Raw genomic sequence first — 19,909 nt, 5'->3', positions numbered from 1 at the left:
ATACTATACTGTCCTGTGGGGGAGAAGCATGTGCAGAGGCAATGCTAACTCTATCTTCACAGATACACATTTGACATCAGTCATTTGGTTATGCCCAATGCATTATTGGACACTGAAATAGTGAATACTTTGACATGTCTTACCGTTCTTTTCATCATGGTGTAACCAAGGTAGGGAAAACCGACATGCAGGACCTCTGGAAGAGCCACCCGCTATAACTCCTCATCGTTTCCACATCCTGAGTGGCACGGTAAGCATAGAGGCAAGTATACGATCAAACGAGCAGCACAAAAGGCTGCCGGTACAGAGTGCAGACAGTTTGGTACTGGGACTCACCCAGGGGCCAAACAGCGCCAAAGAAAAATTGGTGTCTTACTCCACTTCGAAGAGAGGGGTGGCTGGAGTTTGCACACAGACCAATAAATTTAGCTTTATATATGCTCCAAGCCACAGAGCCACAGTTACAAAATAATGCGTAGGGTATAGTAGGATGTGTGGCCACATTAGGGATCATCAATTAAGAGTTAGTTAGTTGGAAAGTGGGGACATACTACAGTGAACTAGGTCGAGGCAGTATAGGGAATAAAATAGTGTACGAAATAGTGGTGGCAGAGAGGAGAAGGGCAGATGTGGATGAAGGGGTCAAAGCTTAAGACTCAGGGGCTTATTTACAAGCCCATTGTGCCTCCGGTGCATCATTTTTTATGACGCTTCGGCGGTGCAGAGTGATAGACGCATATCTACGAGGCCATGCAAAGCCATTTTGCATGGCTTTTCATGGCCTCATAGATATGGTGTAAGGCAAAGCAGTGCAAGTCACTGTATAGCCATACATTGCGTTGGGGGGCGTTTTCATGGGTGTTGTGTGCGTTCCCACGCTACACAAAAGGGTTTTGACTCATTGAGAGATTTACAAGGATCTGTAAACCTGGGACTGTATAAAAACTGTACGCCTCCCCAGGGGAAACGTAATATAAACAAATATCTTTATATCTCCTTATTCTTTTCTCTTTCAATGTGTGCTACATTATGCAGCACACATAGAAAGAGGAAACAGCCTCCATTTATTGTTTTTATGCAGGAAAGTGTCCCCTCCTGCCCAAAACCAATCCTGCCAACAACACATACACCCATGACTGTGGTGCAAGAGTGCCTGCATTGGCTCTAGGCACCAAATTGTGCTCCAACGCTGGCTGAAAAGGACAGCAATGCACTGTATCTCATAAATAAAGTACATTGCTGCCCTTTCGAATTAGCGTAGGGCAGCACAGCAAAAAGATTTGCGGCACTGCCCTACGCCAATTCATTGTAAATATGCTCCTCAATTTATTTAGAGCAGTTGCATACATTTATATAAGAACTATATTTCTTAACAAATATGGCGTTTAGGACTATTACTTAATGATGCTATTTTTGTAACAAGAAATGAACAATATTAATCGGTGATACTACTTGCTGCATCTCATCCATAAGAATTTTAGTATATGCATAGTTAATCTTTCTAAGTGGATGTTTCTAAGTGGATGCAGTTTGGAAGTAGTGACCATACACTTGTGTAAAGCTTTCTTCATTTAATATGGCAATATTTGTAGCAGATCAAAAAATCAGTCTAAGCTGAGCAACAATGAATGCGAGTAGACAAATTAATCTATATATCTATGTATGTGTGTATGTATGTATTTTCTTAAATTTAGAGAATCGTCCCAATCCTTTTTTCATCCTTTTCCATTGCGCTAAACATTGCTCTGCATGACAGTTCCACTAGAGGGACACACAAGTCTAGCAAAGGTTAATAAAGGTCCGTGAGGTCATTGCAATGCTGCATAAAAGTAAACCTTATGTGCTGGTCAAACCTGCAAATCATCCTGATGTCGCTGGCCCGCCCTTTCACCTTTATGAAGCCACTAGGATGAGTATAGTGGATTTAGGTTATAGTCACAACCCAACTAATAGGGATTTTATTCCATAGTGAGGTTTTAATACAACACAAAGATAACCCGTATCATATGGAGTACAAGTACTTCGTTCTGCACCTTGCAACGATACTGAAAACCACCAAAGACTTCCGTGTTTTTGATGAGTAATGGGCAGAGTTTTATTACAAGGCCACATCAATGTCATTCGTTTCACATAGTGGTTGTACTTTAACGTTTATTTTCAGAGTGAAATCTTAACATGTGGTCTCTGATTTGAAACCCTGGCAGAAAGCAAGAAAAAATAACAGCTGGTAAAAAATATTTTTGTTATCAGTTAGTGGCTTGATCTGTTAAATAAGATTTACATGAAGCAAATATAAAAATGGCGGCGTCCACTCCGCCGAAGTGCGTAAAGGCATTTGTTACGATTCTCATGCGTGCTTTTATCATTCTTTATCGAATCTTCTATAATTTATTATCGCCCTGGCGTAGGCATTGGGACACCAGAACTCCTCTATAAAAGTTGTTACCGGCCACTTCTGATGTGACAGGTAACCCGACACGGGGGGTCGTAGATCTGTTTCAGACTTCCGTGCGTCGCATCATTATTACTCTGCGTGGTTTACCGCCACCCTTTTCTCTTCACTAGGCCTTCCGGCGCAGAGCGGACACGGCATTGAGAGGAAGTCATCTGGAATAATCCGGCTAGCAGCCGCAAGCAGGATGTGCTGAGTAAGGCCTCGCGCCCATCCCACAGCAGCCTGATCGGCTTTCAGCGATGCCGCTGATCAATGCAGGACCCTATCAATAATGCAACAGCTCTTCCGCAGAGGACAATGCCAGGGGGCTAGAGACAGTGCAACCAAAGATCCCTGGCCTATCGGGTATCGACTGGCTCCCATCCCCAGCCAGCAGGGCACCGTTACAAATGGCCCGTGCCTCGTTATCAACATCTTCATCAAACGTCCGCCTCGTCTCCAAAACCGCTTTCTAGTTCTCGCCAAATAAGGTGAATTCGCTGGTCCCTAAACACAGAAAACAAAACGTATCTGTCTTTAGGGATGGGTGCTGTCAAAGTCTAGTCTCGTAAAAGAGCGGTAAATATCAGAACTTTCCACTTATATAAATATATAAAACAACAAATTTGTTTGGACCAATTTTGTTTGTGTGGTACAGAATGGAGAAAACGAGAGTTTGGTCCAAACTAACATCTGCACCGGTGCAAAACATGGAGCAAAGTGGTTTCACACCATGTTTTGCTGTGCTTACACAGTGAATAATGAAGAACATGCAAGATGGAAATAGGTTTGGGGCAGAATACGTTTCTTCCATTTTATTACATGAGTAGAAAATACAGTGCAAATCAGATTGCTCCATAAAATGTGCACGGACTAGGATTTATTTGTCAATATCTTAGTCATTTGCGTAAAATTGTTTGTAATTAGTAAATGTGTTTTATATGCTTAATATTGTTTTTACTCAGCCAAACCCAGATGCAAATACGTTTCTGTCAAACAAAGTGAAGCAACATTTGTTTGCACTACCCCTTTCACAGAAGATGCAAAACGGTGCATACTTGAATAGGCCTGTTTTTGTACTGGAGCAAGACTTCTGTTTTACGACCAGTAGTGTTATTCAGATTTAGGGCCATATTTATACTTTTTGACGCAAAACTGCGCTAACGCAGTTTTGTGCCAAAAAAATTAGCGACGGCTAACACCATTCTGAAGCGCCATGCGGCCGCCGTATTTATTGAATGGCGTTAGCCGGCGTTAGCCGACCGGCGCTGCCTGGTGTGCGTGAAAAAAAACCACGTACACCAGGCAGCGCCGGCGTAGGGAAAAATGGCGTTTGGGCATCCTAAAATGGGGCAAGTCAGGCTGAGGCAAAAAAAACGTCTTAACCCGATTTGCGCCATTTTTTTTTGGCGCCCAACCCCCATTAACATGACTCCTGTCTTAGCAAAGACAGGAGTCATGCCCCCTTGCCCAATGGCCATGCCCAGGGGACTTCTGTCCCCTGGGCATGGTCATTGGGCATAGTGGCATGTAGGGGGGCACAAATCAGGCCCCCCTATGCCACAAAAAAAATATAAAAAAAATACTTACCACAACTTACCTTTTCTTCCCTGGGGTGGGTCCCTCCATCCTTGGGTGTCCTCCTGGGGTGGGCAAGGGTGGCAGGGGGTGTCCCTGGGGGCTTGGGAGGGCACCTCTGGGCTCATTCTGAGCCCACAGGTCCCTTAACGCCTGCCCTGACCCAGGCGCTAAAATCCGGCGCAAATGCGGGTTTTTTAGTCCCGCCCACTCCCGGGCGTCATTTTTGCCCGGGAGTATAAATCCGACGCAATAGCATCGGAGTCATTTTTTAAGACGGGAACGCCTACCTTGCATATCATTAACGCAAGGAAGGTGTTCACGCAAAAAAATGACGCTAACTCCATGAACTTTGGCGCTAGACGCGTCTAACGCCAAAGTATAAATATGGAGTTAGTTTTGCGTCGAATTTGCGTCGAAAAAAACGATGCAAATTCGGCGCAAACGGAGTATAAATATGCCCCTCAATATCTATCATTTGATCGACCTTGGAAAGATGAATGATCCAGTGAGACCCAGAGATTTGAACTGTAGAGTGTAAGGGCTCTTTTATATACATTATTTTCAAAACACGTTGTTCAGAGTTCTAACCAGTATATAACATTCAGAACCAATACCTCTTGGAAAGTTTTCAAAAAGGAACTCAGATGTCTACGTTGGCGTCCCTGTCACCTTTAACCTTCTTAACGACTCTGATGACATGTCTGAATATGCCCTTAACCTTCCACTTGACCGTGTACATACTGCAGATGGAGACAGATGGAGAATTGCAGATCTGTTTTCAAGGCTGACACCTCACTCCAAAGGGAATCCAGTTGTTGCTTTCTCAATACCCTTGTTCGCCCGTGACACATTTTCACCAATCTTGTGGAAAGAACACTCAGGCTGGAGCACGCCAAATATCGTGCTGATGTGTTACATGGTTCAAAAGTTATAACAGAGGCTCCAAACTTGCACCTAGAAATAGAACATTTAGCTTTCCTATAACAAAGTTCCAGCATACAGAAGTACGAAACTGCTGATCGAAAGTCTATTAAATAAAATGTAAATAATAATGGCGTGACCACCTTTCCACCGTTCCTTTCCCGCTTTGGTGAAGTTTCCTCCATCCGTTTAGGAAACAGAGGGTATAAGGTGAGAGTATACTGTGCATGTGTCAGTGCTCTTTTTTTGGTAACTGGTTGGGATATTCAGATAAAAATTGTAAGAGTTGAGAAGCCCATGAACCACACTGAAAAACACAGACAAGAGAGACCAACGCAGAAGCCGGTTGGGAGAGAGGAGCACTGAAGAGAGCGAGAGCAGCAACGGGGTGAGAGAGAAGCACATGTATGAGAAAGAGAGCAAAACGAGAAGGTGGGAGAGAGCGGCACACAAGAGATACAGTTGGACAGCATATGCACTTGCAGAGTGCTTAAGTAAAAATAAACAAGTTGGAGCAAGAGGGGGTTGACAGTAGTAAAACGCACAGATGAGAGAGATCAACATAGTGCAAGAGGGGGTGAACAGACTAGCACACTGGGGAGACAGTTCTAAACAATTTCACTCTCTTGGAGTGCTTAAGCAAAAAGAAAAAAGTAGATCCTCAAAAGTTAGCAGTGGCAAGACACACGTAAACAGCCAATCATCTAAGGGAGGGGCAAACTCAAAATGGACAAGGAAAGCCATCAAATAGGAAGCAAGCTAATGAGAGCGGGCTTTAACCCCATTGTAAGTTCTTGATAAGGTTAAAATAGGTATTTTGCAACCAAACAGCTGGTGCTGGTTGCTACGCCCGACCTATAAAGCGAAAGGACCTACAGCCAATCCTGCATCATGCATAAGAGGGCAGGCCTTAGCCTGGACTGTGGGTGTTCCCAAAATAGGTCAAAACAATTAAAAAAATACCTTACCATGCCTTGTATCTGTTGTGGAGGAAACTCTGAGACACGCTGCAGCACATGTCCAAGAGTTGGGGTTTCTGTCACACAGGGTCAACAGGTACTCCACAGGTAGCAACAGTGCAAACACTCCTTCCTCACACAATATGCACAGCTCGAACATTACCAGGTACACTTCTCTCCCTCACAGCACAGCTACAGATGTGTTAGCAGCTCTTGGGGACTCCTCTTTCCTATTAGAATAGGTACTGCAGAGAAGCAACAGTGCAAACTTTTCTCTATCACACAACATTTATACCCAGGTCCACTAATAAATATGCGATTGAGCATCTGCAGCATAATCATAGATTTTCCGCATTTGCCACATAACCCATCAGCTACCAAATAATCTGAAGACTTTAACAAAATACATTTTATTTCTAGCTCAAACAGTTCAAAAGTTACTAGAAATGTAGCAACAAGTTTCTGTGCAGCGGAAGGGCCTTTGCAAAACTGGACTGGTCACCTTTCTGTTGCTTATTGCTATTTTTGATACTAATACTGGCACTAATGAGGTGCAGCAAATGCTAAAAAAAATGTTACCAAGTTTAGAAATTATGAAATACTAAAGCTATAGTATTATAAATATGCCACATTGTGCTGCATAATTTGCCTTTTCTTGCCAAATAATTTACTCAACTCCGCTGCATAATTTGACCCTCTCCTTCTGCATTGTTCCAGTGGTCCTGGGTATAGCTTGGGCAGTGAAAGCTCCCACTCCTCCCAAGACAATTTAGAGATAGGGCAGCAGCAGTGCAAACATACCTTCTCTCAGAGGAGGTGCAGCATAGGAGCAGCAAAACAAGCTTTCCTAATAAAACAGCCACATGCTAGCTTCCCTTCTCTTCAAAACAGGCAGGGCACAGTAGCAGTAGTGTATGCTTGCACATTGACCCAACATGTTAAGACATCAGTGGCATGGGCGTTAGATACAGATCTCTGCAGCAGGTGCTTAATCGGCTGAGATGAGGGTATTAGTGAGTGAAAATGTGAGTGCTCCACCACTCTTACATAAGGGTAATTCGTTATCAGCTCACTTGCAGCTCACTGAATTTCACCCCTCATGCTTTCACTCGTGATACTGTCAGTGACATTTCTGTTATATCACAAAAGTCCTGCTGTGGACATGCCCGTCCATTGCTGTAGATCTTGTTGTTGCTGTGACTTTCTGTCGATCTTACTCCGGTCACAGGTCGTAAAAAAGAAGTTGAGGACTAACCACGTTGGACAGTATACAAGAAACATCATGGCACACGATGTTACGGCATGTGACATCATGGTGCATGCATCACAAGAGCAGTCACAGGAAGTGACTTCACAGAAAGTGGCATTACAACCCATAAACTCCCAGGAAGTGGCATCACAAAATGTGACATTTGAAAGTGGCATCACAAAATGTGACGTTTGATCTTAATACCTCACACTTGTTTAGCAGGTCTATAAGGAGCACATTTGAGCGAATTACCAGGTTTAACAAATTTGATTTTGCATGAGGTTGTGCCAAAAAAGTGACACAACCCTGACACAAAATCTGGGCCTCAATTTCAACATTTAATTTTTAAAATCTCTGCCACAAATAAATTGATACAAGGAGAAACTTGGCAATAAATCTGTTCTTAATCGTTTGCAAAGACTGCATTTTTTAAAAATCTTATGGGTTTAAGACACCTACTGCAGAGATCTTTGTATGCCTAATAAATCTCAGGGAATAATAATAATGGTAAGTTAACTCAGTGGTTAATGGTTTTGCTGGAGAAAGGTGTGTTGAGTTTAGTCCCAGTTTTGAATCAAAGTAGCATAGTGGGTTAGCGTGTCTCTTGCAAAGCACATCATGACAGATTTTTATTTTATGTAGATATGTAAGAAGACTACTGCTTTTAACAGGGAGATCCTATTGTTACTTGCAGTTCACAAATTGTAATCCTTCTAATATAGCATGGTAAGCTATGAAGGACATGTGACCCCTACACCTTGTAACCCTCACTATCCTATGTAACACATCCTGTACATAAATTTGCACTTATATGAATTATTGTCAATGTATAATGTGTACATGTGATATAAAGCGCTCTAACATCCTGCAGTGGGATAAGTAGCACTATAAAACAAATAAAATAGTGACTTTTCAAATTGCTATTTTTGTAAGTACAGGACCAGACCAGCATATCTGACATTTTTACTGCGCATGCATAGCGCTTGTATCCAGGGACTGATCAAACTCAAAATCTTTGAAGTGACTACATGCTGTATGCCTTTGTTTCCCCTCCCATTGGATTTGCAGGTAGATATGAGACTCCAGATAACTCCAGCGAGAACAAAAAGGAGGCCTGATGGTCACTTAACTAAGGCCTTTATTTAGGCTCTAGCTCAAATTTAAAATAAAAAAAGCCACCTGCACGTTGCTGGTCAGAAGGAAAGCAGACAACGTGCAGGCGCTGTTGAATGCATTGCTGTGCTTACACATAAAAACGGGACGAGTTCAGCATATTACAGTGCGGCACAACTACTTGGAAGGGTGGACGGCGTCCACCTCGTGAAAATAGTGTGTGGACACCGTGTACCAGCTTGTACCCCGACTTGTGCTCTGATCTTACTGCTGATTTTTTCAGCCAGTCCTTACTACTGCTGACACTATATACAATCCTTGCTGCTGTTGTATCTTTCCAGTCGGACTGTCCTCGTGGTAAGCTTGCTGTTGCAATGCCCTGCTTTCTTTTTCCTTTCACTGCAGCCATTTTCATCTGGCGCCCTGCATTCACAGAAAACCTTTTGCTCCCTCTTCTGTCACACACCATAACTTTCCGTACACTCAACCTTCCCTCTTTTCGTGCCCCTCTATGTTTATTTTCACCTGGTCCTCACATGCAGTTTCACTTTTTCACACAAACGCCAAGGATGGCTTTGTTTATTTTTTTTTGCGGCCTATCATGAGTTCTAAGGTTTAATAATTGTTTGCTAAACTGCACTGGTGAAAAAAACTCTCTACCAGAAATCGTCGACATAGGTTTAGAAGCCCTGCTAATGTTGTGAGAACAGAACATCTTATGGCAGATGGTAGGCTTAAATCAATTTAGGGACGATTTGAAGGCGAAACCTGTCTATTTAGTGTTATAAAGAAGCACTATATTTTGTTCCTTTTTCAAACTGCTGAATTTTGAGTTGATTCGTCGGTTGTTCACTCATTGAGGTGAAGCTGTAGTCTGCTAGGTCGGTGTTATTTGGAGTAGCACAGCCCAGTGGCTTAGCAAGGGGGCCATGATCCCCATGCAAGCAAGGAAAGTGAGAAGTAGAGTGTCCCTCACAACCCTGAACTCTGGTGAAAGTTCAAAATTCACTATAGATAACGGAGCTCTTTGCCCACCCACTTCTAAATGGGAAACATCACTTACAATGCGGCAAATGCAATGAGACGCATTTACCGCAATGCCGTCACCATGCTTACCGGAACAACGACTCCCTCTTTCTCTGCCTTAACCACCCATGTACTGAACAACGCACATCTGTGGTTAAGGCAGAGAAAAAGGGAGAGTGCATCAGGAGAGGACACTGTCTGGTAAGTGGAGCTGAGAAGTATTTTTTATTGAGAGGTAAAGTTATCTTATTTTTAGGGGGCGAGGGGTCGGGGAAGTTTTTTATTTAAAGGGGCAGGGTTGGGGGGCTCAGGGTAGTTATATTTTTAGGGCGGGTGGTGGGGGTCGGGGTAGTTATGTTTTTATGGCAGGCGGGGGTCTGGGTAGTTATGTTTTTAGGGCGGTGGTGGGGGGTAAGGGGAGCTATTTTTTTTTAGGGCGGGTGGGGGGTCGGGGTAGTTATTTTTTTAGGGTGAGTGGGGGTTGGGGTAGTTATGTTTTTAGGGCAGGTGGTGGGGGGTCAGGGTAGTTATGTTTTTAGGGCAGATGGTGGGGGTCGGGTAGTTAAATTTTTAGGGTGGGTGGGGGGGGCGGATTAGTAGTGTTTTAAGGTGGGTGTTTTTTTTTTAAACCCTAAAATTGGACTTTTAGCCCACTCACCTTTACTTACCATTGGTTGGCTTCTTTGTCACTCTTATTTTCTTCCTTTGCATTGGTGAGCGCATGTCAACTTCACTTTGCCTCTGAGTTTTTTTCTTCACTGGGGAATGAAGAAAGTACTGATTGATCGCTTTATTAGTGTTCTTCCCTCCTGATTGTGCTCAGATTGTGGTACTTGTAAGTGTGTATTGTTTGCTTGAAGGATCTTTTTAAATGCTCCTATGAGCCTCTATCTCATCTTTTTTTTCTGCTTTTTATGCCCCTTCATTTTTGATTGTTCATTTTGGGCCTGCCTCTCCCCTCGCTCATTGTTTGCATTCCATTGTTTTCAAACTTTCACTTACCAGTAAGCCACTTTTCTCCGGTCAGTCTTGTCCTAGCCACATAACAACTCAACAGCACAATTTATTTCATTTTAAGGAAGTTACATGTTGCAGTATTCACTAACGGTGTGTTTGTTTAAGACTTGTTTTAATTTTGGTCACATTCTGTGTATTCCTGCATTCCTTCCTACTTTGGAGTCCCATAGTGAGGTGTTCTGCCAAAGATTACTACTTCTGTCTTGTCAGTTTTGAGCTTCAGACAGCTGGCTTTCTTCCTGTTAGTGACTTTAGTCATGCAGGCGGTGAAGTCGTTTTTTGTACTGAGGGGCTTGTCCGAGACATTCCATATTATACAATAACAAATTATACCATACCATAATACACAGTACCATACTAAACAATAACATGCCATACCATAACATATAATACAATGATAGCCCATACCACACCATATCATACATTCCATACCTTGCCATACTGTTCAGTGGCAGACAATACCATATCATACTACACAATCAAGTAACCCTCACCACCTTTTACCATAGCCCACACCTAAACACTCAAGTCACCCTCACCTCCTTTTACCTCTAACCACCTCTGAACCCCCATATCTCCCTGCCTTCCATTTACCTCTTCCCACTCCTAAGCCATCAAGTAATCCTCACCTCCCATTACCTCTATCCACCACTAAACTCTCAAGTTACCCTCACCTACCTTTTCCCACACCTGAGTCCTCAAGTCACCTCACCTCCTTTTAACTCTACCCCCTGAACCCTCAAGCCACCCTCAATTGCCTTTACATCTACTCACCCCTGAACCCTCAAGTCACCCGCATCCCCCTTTACTTCTCTCCACCCCTGAACCCTCAAGTTACTCTTACCTCCTTTTATCTCTACCCACCCCTGAACACTTGTCACCCTCACCTCTCTTTACCTCTACCAACCAATGAGCCCTCAAGTCACCATCACCTCCCTTTATCTCTACCTACACCTCAACCTTCAAGTCACCCTCACCTCCCTTTACCTCTACTCACCCTTAACTCTCCAGTTACCCTTACTTCCCTTGAACCCTACCCACCCCTGAACACTCAAGTCTCCACTCTACTCCCCCATAAAGCTTCAAGTCACCCTTGCCTCCCTCTACCTCTACCCAGCCCTGAGCCCTCATGCCACCTCTCATCCCTTTACCTCTCCTCACCCCAAACCCTCATATCACATTGACATCCCTTTGCCCACCCTGAACTCTCAAGTCACCCTCACCTCCTTTTAACACTACCCACCGCTAGAACCCTCAAGTTGTGGTAAAGCATGACAGGCCTGCGTAGAGCCTCCATTTTAGATCACTTATTTTAACTGAGCCTTTCTTTCTGATGATTACTTTATACATATTTTTTCACTTATGTAATAATATACTGAGGAAACACTGTACATGCAGCCTATTCCTTGTAAGCGTTGCTGCCGTGCAGTCTGTAAACCCTGTCCAATGCTAGGCATACAGAATACGATGCCCTTGTATCATGATTGCCTATTGGAGACACCTCTGTAATTGCAGACATATCATCGTACCAGTTCTGCGCCTTTGACAGCATGAAATATGACAGTGCTTTCATTATAAGTACTGCATTTGAGCTACATTTGGCAGAGGAGCACTTCTGCTGGGATTAGCCTGAAACGCTGTGCACTGAGACCGAGATGCAGCCCTACCGACTCTAACCTCCATCCTGCAAGGGACGATAGCCTGACCTACACTAGACAGGCTTCCTGGCTTCCCAATACATCCTACCCAGGTATGGGAGTGGTTAGGCTATCCCAACTAATCTGGCACAGGGTACTCCCACTATGCTCTTGATAGTTTAGATAATAACAGATAGGTATGTACCAACACAGTAACATTACCATGTTTGAACTATTTATCTTTCTCACCATTTTTGGACTGCTGGTTACCATGCTTTGTTTCATCTGCAAGTTTCAGCTGGCTATACAGCATGCCCAAATTCAGCACCATTAAACGCTGGTGAGCTCCATACCCTAGACACAGTTCTAGTTAGACTACAGAATTGTTTATCACAGTTTGTTATGCGTACAATAACTACTTCCCTAGCAAGGGCTATTTAAGCTGTGCAACTGCAGATAGCTGTGCCTGCAATTAGTCCAGTCACTGTTAATGCAACTATGGGTAAGGATCCCACCAGAGAGGAAGAGGTTCCGTTCTGGAATGCACGAAAAACAAACCAGCTTGAAGCAGTATTTCCCCATACAGGAGCCAAAGATAAACATAGAATTCTCAGAATCTGTTTACCACTTGGTATGGTTCCCCCACTAAGGATTTTGCCACCTGAGCCACTGTCTTTGCTGCCATTAATGCCATGGGTATAGGAGGCTGCCTCACCTAGATTTGGGGATGAAATTAATTGGCAACATTGCCACAATTTCCTCAACAATATTAAGTAATATTAAAGGGGAAGCAGCAGTACTGACAGTACACCAATGCCTCACACAAGTTCCTTCAGTGGACTAAGAGATCGCAAACTAACAAAAATTATTGCGGACACCTATAGCTTGAGATAATCTGGGAGCTAGGACTAATAAGCCACAGCTTAAAGGCAAATCTGAAACAGATAATACCAAAAAGGCACCAGAGTCTTCTAAAAACATGCTGGGACAAGCAAAAAAACATAAGGACACAGTGTGAATCTCTGCAATCAGAGCCCACTGAAAATCGTTATAATTTTTGTAACCGTGATCAATTTAAATAGCCTGATAGGTATCAGTATACTGATACATGTTCTTCTTGTTCTTTTCAGGACCCACCAGAAAAATGCTCTGAGAGAGGAGGATGAACAGAACGCAGGCATGAAGAGTATGTGAAGCAGAAAACTGACATCATCATAAAAAAGGAAGAGAAACTACCACAACAAGAACCCCAGTTTAAAAAGAAGCAGGTATTTTAGCTAAATATGCCACAAATATTGAGAACACTCATTCAGGACAAGACACGGGGATTGACCCTGTTAGACAGTGCAGCAGAGGTTATGATAGTTCACCTGAATCTTCAAGTTTCTGGTTTTGAGAGTATCTAGTGAATTAGTTTAACTTGAAACACTAGATCAGTGGGTGAGCCCTCCTGACAGACTTTATGATTTGGATATTGTCTGGGACACATTGACAAATACGTAGGGTTACTGGAGTTATGCAGCAGTAGAGGCCCAAATTATGCATCAGGGTTGAGTAAATTATGCCGCAAGAAAAGGCAATTTATGTGGCATAATGCTGCACATTTTCTTATACTTTACTTCATTGTTTCATAATTTGTAAAATTGGTAACACTGTCTGGGCATTGTTTGCACCTTAATATTACAATGGTAACACCCAAATGTAGCAAAAAGCAACAGAAAGTTGACCAGTCCAGTTTTGCAAAGGGCCTTCCACCGTGCAGCAACGTGTGTTGCTGCTTTTTTCGTAACTTTATAAGCATTTGAGCTACAACAATTTTTTAGTTAAACCTGCAGATTATGTGGCAGATGATGGATTATGTAGTAAATGCGGCAAATCTATAATTATGGAAAAATTGCAGTGGCCCCACGATCACATAATTCCAATGGCCCTGCCTATACCTATGACATTCTCTTGGCTAAGGTAGATTGATTGCCTGAGTTTGTAAGAAAAGTCCTACATGGAGAAGATGTAATATTTCTTCCTTCCCTGTTCTTGTCCCTGAAGCAATTAAATAGGAGTTTGCCGAAGATTGGCCTCTTGCAGAAGTCCCAGCATTATACCTCAATCATGTAGGTTGGAATACGGGTTCTCGTTACCATATAATAGCTATATTCTCTTGCCCACAAGTTCAACCAAACTACGCAATGAAACATGAAGCAAAACCTATTGTGGGAAAAATTCTCTCACAACTAGAGTATCATGGCGTAATTGAACACTGCGTTTCTTCTATGAATAATCCTCTTTATCCTATAATTAAACTCAATCATTCCTTTCGCACAGTTTTAGACTACAGATATTTCAGCAGCCACACATGCACCTTTGCAATTGAAATTTCACACAATACAGCCTTAACTAACAATATAGTACATCAAAAATACAAAATAACATTGAATATTTCCAGTAGATTTTTCTGCCAAAATGTTATGGTTGAAAGCAAAGATCTAACCGCATTCAGCTGGCTGGGAAGCCAAAGGAACTTTTATTGACTTCCTCAAAGATATAAGGACAGCCCTGTATTGTTTTCTGGCAGATGGAGCACTGTGAGCTAGATAGGAATTTCCTGATGGTTTAGATGGACTGAGTCCCTGTATCCTGAAGTTCATGTTGACCCAATACACAGTCCTACTTATTTCGTAGGAACTGTATAACAAAGTAAGCCTCACCTTCCCTTACCTCTACCCATTTTCAAGCCCTCAAATTACCCTAGCCTACCTTTACCTCTACCCACCTTTGAACTCTCAAGTCACTCTCACCTTCCGTTACGTTTACCCACTCCGTACCCTCAAGTCACCAACACCTCCATTTACCTCTACCCACCCCTCGGCCCGTTAGTCACCCTGACCTCCCTTTACCTCTACCCACCCCCAAACACTTTTGTCACATTCACATCCCTTTATCCGCCCCAAAGACTCAAGTAACTCTCACCTCTCTTTAAATCTGCCCGCTTCCAGACCCTCAAGGCACCCTCATCTCCCCTTACATCTACCCATTCATGAGCCCTCTAGTCACACTCACCTATCTTTATCTCTACCCACACTTGAACCCTCAAGTCACCCTAACTTCCCTTTACCTCTACCCACTTTTGAATCCTCAAGTAACCCATATTTCACTGTACCTCTACCCACTGTCAAACCCTCAAGTTACCTTCACCTCCCTTTACCTTTATCCAACTGCAAACACTCAAGTTACCCTCACCTCCCTTTACCTCTTCCCATAACAAGCCCTCCTCATCTACCTTTACTTCTAGCCAGTGCTGACCCTTACTCCTACCCTCCCCTGAACCCTCAAGTCCCTCTCAACCCCCTTGACCACTACCCACTCCTAAACCCTTGATTCACTCTCACCACCTTTTACCTCTACCTATGCCTGAAACCTCAAGCCACCCTCACCTCCCTTTAAGGCTACCCAGTGCCAAATCCTTAAGTCACCATCTCCTCCCTTTACCTCTACCCACCCCTGAGCCCTCAATCCTCAAGTCACCCTCGCTTACCCTTACCTCGACCCAGCCCTGAACCCTCAAGCCACTATCACTTTCTCTTACCTCTACCCATCCCTGAATCCTCAAGTCAGCCTCACCTCCTTTGACTGCTACCCACCCGAACCCTCAAGTCACCCTCACTTCCCTTGACCTCTATCAACCCTAAGCCCTCAAGTTACCATCACCTTCCTTTACCTTTAACTCGCCTGAACACTAATAATCCCATACTAAGAAAACAGATCAATGCTCCTCCTGGCTTTGTTTTTTTAACTTTCAGCCATGCTGCACAGCAGATGCGCTGCTGTATAACATGGCTAAATGAAACTGACAAACTAGTAGCTCTCCAATAGGCGAGACCTACTGGCTTTGTCAGTGCTTGTTGTTGCTTGGCACCACTGATCTCCTTGGTCATTCTGCCTAAGGACTGAGCTCCCTTTGTCACTCTCTGTGTAGCACTCCAGCTTTAATTGTACCGTTTACCCCTACTCTACCTACAGAGCTCTGATGCTTGCTCATTGCTAGGATGCACACTTCACTTAGCGTCGTCACTGACAGACATGTTTCAGGACCTGGGTTGCCGTGTGGCAACCTAATGCATTTTGGGTATTGTAGTTGCGGTTTGTATCCGTTTAACAAATTAGACCAACACAACTGAAAGCATTAATTAATAGGAGAAAAGCACAGCAGGGGTAGAAATATGGTATCCTTGATAAAATGGAGTGAGGTGACCACTCTGTTCCTGACAAAGTTTCCCCTACATAATTTCCAACACCGACGAATACATCCTTTAAAAGAAGACTGTGTAAAACAGTTCCTCACGACAGCTCCGTAAGCACGACTCTGTCGCTAAAAGCTTTACGGATGTTTTAACTTGAAATCACATTGCTGTGATCGGTAACTTTATTTAGTTGACTCGCACTACGGAATAGTTACTTCCTTGCAGGTATTTCTGGGGAATTTTAGGTTGCCCATAAATCATTGCGTTGCTGTAAATGAGAAACCTGTTGCAGACGAACTGCAATAGATTAATAGGAAATTTGAACAAGTCATTTCTTTAGCACATACATTTCAGTAAATCTCTGACTAATTCACCTCCAAGCTATGACAGACTTCCAGGGAATTCATGATATGGAACGCTATTCTTTTCGTGGCTAGTAATACGCAAGCAAGATCTCTGGGTTTTCGGCTGTGCACAAATAGAGTTCTAAATGGTAACCAAGCGTGGCCCACAACATGAACATCTACAAGGGGATCAATAGACGGTAAGGTAGTTCAGTGTGTTTTTGAATTTGCTGCAGTGGTCATATTTACAAACGAAGAAATCATATTAACAGATCACATATTCAGATTTCTGGACCATGGTGTGGACAAGGTCATCAGAGGCCTAAATCGCTCCATTCCATACACGGTAGAAACCTAGTTGCATTTCCCAGCCAAAACAGTTGGCAATAGGCTATTCGGCGGATGGCAATGACCTGGAAATCCATCATGAACCCGTTACTTGGGGGTTTGGGAGAAAGATGTGACAACCGGGCAAGGGCAGAGGAAAGATCACTGCTACACAAGGAAACCAGAGGGGTGCACCACCGCCCCAAAGCAGGACTGTGGACATAAGTTGTAGACCAACAGACAATGCTGGCTGTGTGAGGGAGGCAAAGACACATCAGATGTGGCAGACTTAGAGCCTCATTACAACTCTGGTGGTCTTAAGACCGCCAGAAACGTGGTGGCTGTCTGACTGCCACACTCCTGGTGGTCTGACAGCCGTATTACAACCCATGGGGCAGGGAGGAAGCCTGCCAGCCTCATTTCGGACCGCCAGACTCATAATGAGTCCCTTAGAGATAAACTGACCAAAAGAGATGAGTGGCCCTCCCCATTACCATGCTGGTGCTGCATTCTGGTCCAGTGGTGGGGACAGGTGAACCCCCTTCCCTGTGTGGGTGATGCTTTCCGCCACCAGACCCCCCTACCCAGACTGACGGGCGGCTTGGGGGGCCCTGACAGAGGCCCTTGGGATCCCGCTCCCCCCACGTCCCCATGCCCAAGTGCCCCCTCACGCATTATTGCCTACTGATAGTAAAATGTAGTCCCTTTGACACATAGGTTTGGGAGTTCTTCCCCAATTTATAGTTCTTTATACTTTATTGACTACTATATCTCTATGAACAAAGGGGACTCTCGGCCACAGGCTATGCATAGACCCCCTAAAAAAAGAATATTGTGGTTACACCATCATACCCTCAGGCTGAGCATGAGATTCATTGTGCACAGGAAGCCATAACCTAAGGGGAAGTCTGAAACGTTGCATGTGATTACATGTCACTTAAATGATAGCTGTATTAAGATGCCTATGTATGTTTCTGAATATGTTATACGCAAATGGTTGTATACTGAGATATTAAAAATGCCAATAATCACAATTTAGAAAAATCACATGTTGTAGCTCATTAGAGCTATTTCATCCATTAATCAATCCGTGTCAGGAAACAGTGCATTTGAGTAATTGTTCCCCATTTTATTTATTTACAGTTTTGTGAAGAGTAAAAGCTGTTACATCAAAGACTGTATAAAAAGATTACAAAATGGGCCTGTGTCGCTCTACAGCTTGGAGCTGGAATCGCTGTTTCTGGTCTCCGGTTAAGAGGCACGTCTTCCATATCTCAGGATCTCAGAAAAGCCACTGGGCCTTGGTTTAAGTCCGTTAATAGGTCAGCTGCACACATCTTCCCACAGATGAGAAATAATGTATTTTATTTGTCAGTGCTTTATTGCACAAGAAATAAAAAGGAACAATTTTGTTTTCTGTGTCTCAGAGTGCAGAAAACCACCTGGATGGGAATAGAGGGTGTTGTAGTGTGTGCTCGTGTGTTTTGTGGCTTTATATTTTTGTGTATCATTAACAATGTTCAATGGGAATTTTCACGTATGATTTTGTATCTGTAAATTGAATTAACATAATTGCATTTGAAAAGGGTTACCCATGATGAGTAAAAGCATGTGTATTCCTTTATCCTAGGCTACGTTTCTATGTAAAATGTAATTTTGAAAAATATGGAAATAATGTCTGTCATTCGCTTCTGCTTCCTCCTGTGTATATCCTCTGCCACAGGCTTTGCAGCATATAGTCAAGCTCAAGTAATTTCTTATTTTCTACTGTTACTGTTGTCCTGCTAGTGGTGAGCCTGCTATGGTGCGGATGAAATATTGTTACATGTAACCATACTTTCCATGTCCTCACTGGATCTATTCATTCAAAGGAAGTCGTGTTGTGAAATGTTTCACATTTGTTTGAATTAATCTGGATGACGTTAGCATGGAGGGTGTTGAATAATTTTTCAAGAACGTGACAGTGCTTATGTCTTAAGGTAGTGTCATTTATTTTTCTTGTGTTTTGATTTTTTAAAGAAATTATACATTTGATCACCCCATGATGACTTTGCAAAAGTTCTAGTTTTCTGTGCAAGAATTGTGCCTAGAAACCATCTTTTCTGTTGGTAAGCACAGACTTTCCAATCTGCTAGGGATGCTGTTTTTGTAGTTATTTTTCTGCCCATTGGGATTTAAAATATTTTCTATATTGTACATTCTGTGTATAATTCTGCATTAAAGAGCCTTGACGGCATTTGCTCGGTATTGCTTATTTTGAAATTTTGTAATAAAACCTTTTAGCTTTTCATGGACTTAGATCTCAGTCATTGATTGGGCTCATTCAATTTTACCTCTTAATGAACTGTGGTATATTGATTCTGATGCTTTGGAAGGTGCCTTAACGTGGGAACACCTTGCGGTTTAACACTGTTTCTGATCCAGTAAACTGTGGGGGACTGACTGAGGTGAATTTTGAAGTGTCTTGGAGTACCTTGTTGCTCCCACAATGGCTACTTACAGCACACATTCCTAGCAATGGTACTCCACAATGGAGAAAGTCATCATCTCTGTTGTCAACATGATTTTTGTAGAACGTGGCACACTTGCACTACAGGCCATCGAAAAGGGCACAGCTTTCCTAAATCGTAATCTGACTGGAATTCCATGTTTCTAAAATCACCCATACATGCCAATATGGAAGCTGAATGGCTTACGCACATGCCAAAACATACATTTGCAACTCCAATGGGTCTGGGTGTAATATGCTAACACAATTTAAGCACATTAAAGTCAGACAAAGCTACTAAAAGCGTATTGTAATAAAGGCTCCTTTGCATCTGATAATCTTCCATTTTAGTTTCCATTTCAAATAATGAAGACAGCTGCAAATTTATTACAGCCCTTTTTGCAGTTCAATGGAAGCACTCATGTGAAAAAGGGTACATCCAATCAGCCAATAGAATTTGGTGAGAGATGAATACTCTTCTGGGCAGAGCAAAATCGTGGTGGACAAAGTCTCAGGCCAGTGGCTGAAATAGGCTTGTCAAATAAAGCCAGTGGTGAAAGAGGTGGGAAAAAGTC

General features: G+C 43.0%; 1 long non-coding RNA gene across 1 annotated transcript; it reads left to right on the top strand.

Moving 5' to 3' along the window:
- The first annotated feature begins 2,650 nt into the window (after window positions 1-2,650).
- LOC138304523 (uncharacterized) lies at window positions 2,651-19,161 on the top strand. The gene is made up of 3 exons (XR_011205586.1): window positions 2,651-2,925; window positions 13,068-13,205; window positions 17,990-19,161. It is a non-coding gene; the product is annotated as an uncharacterized lncRNA (long non-coding RNA).
- The last annotated feature ends 748 nt before the right edge of the window (window positions 19,162-19,909 follow it).

Source organism: Pleurodeles waltl, chromosome 7 (genome assembly GCF_031143425.1).
Source record: "Pleurodeles waltl isolate 20211129_DDA chromosome 7, aPleWal1.hap1.20221129, whole genome shotgun sequence".
NCBI lineage: Eukaryota > Metazoa > Chordata > Amphibia > Caudata > Salamandridae > Pleurodeles > Pleurodeles waltl.
The sequence above is the reverse complement of the archived record's forward strand: the minus strand, read 5'-3'. Positions and strand labels throughout refer to the sequence as shown.